Genomic DNA, 5,765 nt, shown 5'->3' with positions numbered 1-5,765 from the left:
TCAAAAAAGCTTCTACAAAGGAATCGACAAAATGCTTGAGTTCGGCTTCACTAAAGAAGGACTGAAGTCAAGAACTCGGCCTCAAAAAGAAGACCGAGCTCAAGCAGGGGCACTGTTCATACCCTGGGTCGAGCTGTCCGAACCGGGATGTTCAGTAGCAAAGCGACCGACCTGTTCAGGTCAAACGGACCGACCTCTTTACGAAGAACTCGGCAGGAAAGCCCAATAAAGGGCCCAAATAGAGGAACACGACCCAAATCCAAAGGCAGTCCAAGCCTATAGAGATAAAGGCGGTTCCCTTGAAGATAAGCTGACCCCATCCAAAGATAAGATAAGATAGGATAAGATAACTAACTTATCTTATCTAAGAAGGTCACTTCTCACCATTATAAATACACTGGAGCACCTAGGTATAACTCATACTCTGATTCTACATAAACCTGCTTAATACCCATGCTAACTTAAGCATCGGAGTCTCTTGCAGGTACCCCCCCACCCTCCGGTGACCAAGGATCAGTAGTGCAGCAAGTCCAACAAGTCGGCCACAACAGCTCCGGCCGCCACCAGCCAGCAGGACACGTCAGCTCCGACCAGCACAGAAGATCTCATCCGAGATCGATCTACAGTTTCAGGTAACCCCCGGAACATTCCATGACTTTAAAAATTATTTTTTCAAAGTTCAAGCTGTAGAGGGTCACCACCCCTTTTTCCTGGATGAGAGTTCTTCTCCTCGCTTTCCTCTGTACTGGTTAGAGGCCTCCCTCTGTGAGAAATATAGTTTGGATGACCTGGATGAAGTGGAGGCAGCCATTGTGGGGTTCCTCCGAGAAGTGTGGGGGAGGGCCCCTTATCTGGATACTAAAAAGTTTCTCCAAGGGACTCCGACTTTTGTCCAGACACAATTAGGTAGCTTTTGCTTTGTTTATGTTTTCTGACTTCGCTTCTTCCGACTTGTTTTGATAACTTTAGCTACCTATTATTTTTTACAGAGATGGCAAAAAAGAATTCCAGGGAATCTTACCAGAGGGTTCAGAAGTTCAAGGCGAGATCCCGCGCTAGGGTTGGTGGCGCCAGGGTAACTAACTCTCCTCTTCCTTCTCCTCCTCCTTCTTCCCGCAATTTGGGGACTCCTTCCCGACCTATTGTTATTCCTTCTTCGGCTCCTTCTCGGCCGTCTCCTCCTCCCCGATCTTCTCCTGAGCCAGAAAAAAAGAAGCGCAAGACTTTAGAGTCTAGCTCTTCTTTTGAAGGTGAGGCTAAAGTGGATGCGCCTCAATTTGTTCGGAAGTACATCTATCCTCATACCCGTATAGGTATGGATGATGTTTCTATCCGAAACCATCTCACTATTCTAGCTCAGGAGAGTATCAGGACAGCGGGAGTGTGCACAAAGTTCCTTGATATTTTTGAGAAGACTCCTCTTAGCTCTCTGGGTTCAACCTCGAGGGTTGAAGAGTTGGAGGGGAGGCTTCTCATATATCAGGAGCAGGAGAAGGGACTGAAGGAGGAGGTCGCCAAATTGAGGGAGGAGAGGGGCGTTCTCCGGGAGAAGGAGAGTAAGTTGCAGGCCCAATGCAACATGGAGGAGGGCTTGAGGTTGAAGGCCCAAGAGAGCTATTCAAGTTTGTTCGAGGACCTTGTGGCGGTGAAGAAGGATTTTCTGAAGGCTCGGAATGACTTTACCAAGTTGGAGGACTCCATTGCTGACGGGGCCGAGGAAGCATGGAGGATCTTTAAGGAACAGGTCGGAGTCCTTGCTCCCGACCTGGATCTCTCGCCTTTGGATCCAGACAAGGTCGTCATTGACGGGGCTATAGTTTCTCCTCCCTCTCCCCAATATGTCATCGAGTCAGATTTGAAGACTCGGGGCAGAGGATAATGGAGTCTCCTCCCCGACCAAAGGATGCCTCGAGTTCCTCGAAAGCTCCCGGAACCTCCTCTTCGTCTCCTATGGATACTTCTCTCCCTGGTCCTGATGGCGCTCCGACTACTCTTCCTGATTCTAGTGGTGATCCTCTTTGAAAAAATGATTGTGGCTATATGGGGCCCGGCCTGTGGGTCTCCTCTTTTTTAAACTCTTTATTTTTTTTTGTAGTGGTGGTAGTTTGTTGACATTCTCTTTGGCCTTTTAGGGCCATAAACAAAACGCTTAGAAATACCCTTTTTTGGATAAAGGGTTTAAGTTATAAAAAAAATACCCTTTTTTGGATAAGGGTTTTAAGTTACCTTTCTTTGTCTTTTTGTGTGCATGTTTTTCTGATTTTAGGTTTTTTGGAAAACCCCTTCGATCCTTATTTTGAAAACCCTCTTTCTTGGCTGGCTGTCCTTTCCTTTGAGTTTCTTTTTTCCTTAAGAACTTAGGACAGCCTTTAGCTTTGGCGCTTTTGATAGGTTTTTTGATCTCTTTTTTGGTATTCCTTATACTCAAATTTTTCATTTATTGAGTTCCTATGACTTAGGTTATTTTTGTGATGCGTTTTCTTTGCTGCTCGGTTTTTCATTTCGACTTATGAGTCAGAATGTTTCCGAGTTTCTCACGATCAACTTTTATAACCTCTTTACGCCGACTTGTACCTCGTCGTTTTATCCTGACGACCATCTAGGTCGGTCATGGGATTTTCACGCTTTGTCGAGCTTAAGTCGGCGCGTTTCGTAGAAAGAAAAACGAAAAGGAATTTATAAGAGATAAAAGATCTTTATTTATTTGCGAAGGTACTTTTACTGCTACTAAGGACTTTTCACTATCTATGACCCCTTAGTCTCTGCTATGATGCCTCGTTAAAAACCCCCCTTCAGAAAAAACCCTCTTTTGGGAAAAAATCATGAAGTTGGGAAAAAAGTACATCAGGGAGTAAAGTTCACTTTTAACTGTAGTACCTTTTCATGTTACAAGCATGCTAAGACCTAGGTAACTCGGCTCTGCTCAAGTCGGTCACTTTGTAATAACCCTTTCCTAGGACTTCACTAATTTTGTATGGTCCCTTCCAATTGGCAACGAGTTTTCCTTCCCAGATTTGTTGACTCCAATGTCGTTTCTGATCAAGACCAAGTCGTCTGGGGTGAAACTCCTTCGAATGACTTTTCTGTTGTACCTGGTGGTCATCCTTTGTTTCAACGCTGCTTCTCTTATCTGGGCTTGCTCTCGGACTTCGGGGAGCAATTCAAGCTCCTCTTTGTGCCCCTGTGTATTTCCGACCTCATCATGGAGGATCACCCTTGGACTTTGTTCGCTGATTTCTACTGGTATCATGGCTTCTATGCCGTAGACAAGTCGGAAGGGTGTTTCTCCTGTGGTGGATTGTGGCGTCGTCCGGTAGGCCCATAACACTTGCGGGAGCTCCTCAGCCCAAGCTCCTTTTGCATCTTGTAGTCTTTTCTTTAGTCCTGCCAGTATGACTTTGTTAGCTGCCTCAACTTGTCCATTTGCATGTGGATGTTCCACCGAGGTGAATTGGTGTTTGATTTTCATACTGGCCACTAGGTTTCTGAAGGTAGAGTCGGTGAACTGGGTTCCATTATCTGTAGTAATGGAATAGGGTATCCCATACCTTGCGATGATATTTTTGTAGAGGAACCTCCGACTTCTCTGGGTAGTGATAGTGGCCAATGGTTCTGCTTCTATCCACTTTGTGAAGTAGTCTATTCCCACAATTAAGTATTTGACTTGTCCTGGGGCCTGGGGAAAAGGTCCTAACAGGTCCATCCCCCATTTTGCGAAAGGCCATGGAGAAGTTATACTGATTAGCTCCTCTGGTGGAGCCACGTGGAAATTTGCGTGCATCTGGCATGGTTGGCATTTCTTCACAAATTCTATGGCATCCTTCTGCAAGGTCGGCCAATAGAACCCTGCTCGGATTACCTTTCTTGCTAGCGACCTGGCTCCGAGGTGGTTTCCGCAGATTCCATTATGAACCTCCTCTAGTACTTCAGTTGTCCTTGAGGTCGGTACGCACTTTAGCAATGGTGTTGATATTCCTCTTTTATAGAGGGTATTTTTCACCAAAGTGTAGTATTGTGCTTCCCTCCGAATTTTCTTGGCCTCTTTTTCCTCTTTGGGAAGGATGTCGAATTTTAGGTATTCGACCAAGGGATTCATCCATCTGAGGTTTAACCCGGTCACTTCAAGGACTTCCTGTTTGTCCTCTGTTTTCACCACAGAAGGTTCTTGGAGAGTTTCCTGGATCAAGCTTCTACTATTCCCCCCTGGTTTGGTACTTGCTAACTTGGAGAGGGCGTCTGCTCTGCTATTAAGATCCCGAGTTATGTGTCTGATCTCGGTTTCTGCAAAGTGCCCGAGATGCTCCAGAGTTTTTTCCAAGTATCTTTTCATATTCGAGTCTTTGGCCTGATACTCTCCATTTATTTGGGAGGTCACTACTTGGGAATCGCTGAATATTAGCACTTTGGTTGTGCTGACCTCTTCTACTAGCTTTAATCCTGCAATCAGAGCTTCATATTCTGCCTGATTGTTAGAAGCTGGAAATTTAAATTTGAGGGAAACATCTATCTGTTTTCCCCCTTCATTGGCTAGTATTATGCCTGCACCGCTTCCTGTCTTGTTTGAGGATCCATCTACGTATAGTTCCCATGTAGTTGGCTTTCCCTCTTGGTCTCCCGCGTACTCCGCTATGAAGTCGGTGAGGCATTGGGCTTTGATCGCTGTCTGAGTTTCATACTTCAAGTCGAACTCGGAGAGCTCTATCGCCCATTGAACCATTCTCCCTGCAACATCCGTCTTTTGGAGGATTTGCTTCATAGATTGGTTCGTTCAGACTCTTATTGTGTGGGCTTGGAAGTAGGGCCGTAACCTCCGTGAGGCTATTACTAAGGAGTAAGCAAACTTCTCTAGTTTGTGGTACCTTTGTTCGGGGCCCTGTAGAACTTTGCTGGTGAAGTACACTGGATACTGTCCGACCTCATCCTCTCGTATTAGGGCTGATGCGACAGCTTTGTCTGCTACAGACAAATATAGGACGAGTTCTTCCCCAACTAGAGGTCGGGTGAGGATTGGAGGTTGGTTCAAGAATTTTTTGAACTCTTGGAACACTTCTTCGCATTCTGGAGTCCATTCGAACTGGCATCCTTTTCTTAGCAGAGAGAACAGTGGAAGGGACCTTAATGCTGACCCTGCCAAGAACCTAGAAAGGGCTGCAAGTCGGCCATTCAGTTGTTGGACCTCTCTCAAGCAAGTTGGGCTTTCATTTCTAGGATGGCTTTGCACTTGTCGGGATTTGCTTCGATCCCTCTTTGGATTAGCATGAACCCTAGAAATTTTTCAGCCTCCACCGCGAAGGTGCATTTTGCGGGATTTAGCCTCATCCCATGCGCCTTTATGGTGTTGAAAACTTGTGCGAGGTCCGTAAAGAGGTCGGCCTCTTCCCGGGTTTTTACCAGCATGTCGTCTACGTAGACCTCCATTAAGTGCCCAAGGTGGGGAGCGAACACTTTGTTCATCAGCCTTTGGTACGTGGCCCCTACGTTTTTTAATCTGAAAGGCATGACCACGTAGCAATAATTTGCTCTAGGCGTGATGAATGATGTATTTTCCTGGTCTGGCTTGTACATCGGGATTTGGTTATATCCCGAGTAGGCATCCATAAACGACAAGTATTGATACCCTGAGCTGGAGTCCACTAGGGTATCAATGCTTGGGAGCGGATATGGGTCCTTGGGACATGCCTTATTCAGGTCGGTATAGTCAACGCACATCCTCCACTTGCCATTTTGTTTCTTAACTAGCACTACATTTGCTAGCCATGTTGGGT

The sequence above is a fragment of the Arachis hypogaea genome, chromosome 19 (genome assembly GCF_003086295.3).
Source record: "Arachis hypogaea cultivar Tifrunner chromosome 19, arahy.Tifrunner.gnm2.J5K5, whole genome shotgun sequence".
NCBI classification, from domain to species: Eukaryota; Viridiplantae; Streptophyta; class Magnoliopsida; order Fabales; family Fabaceae; genus Arachis; species Arachis hypogaea.
This window is presented reverse-complemented; position numbering follows the sequence as displayed.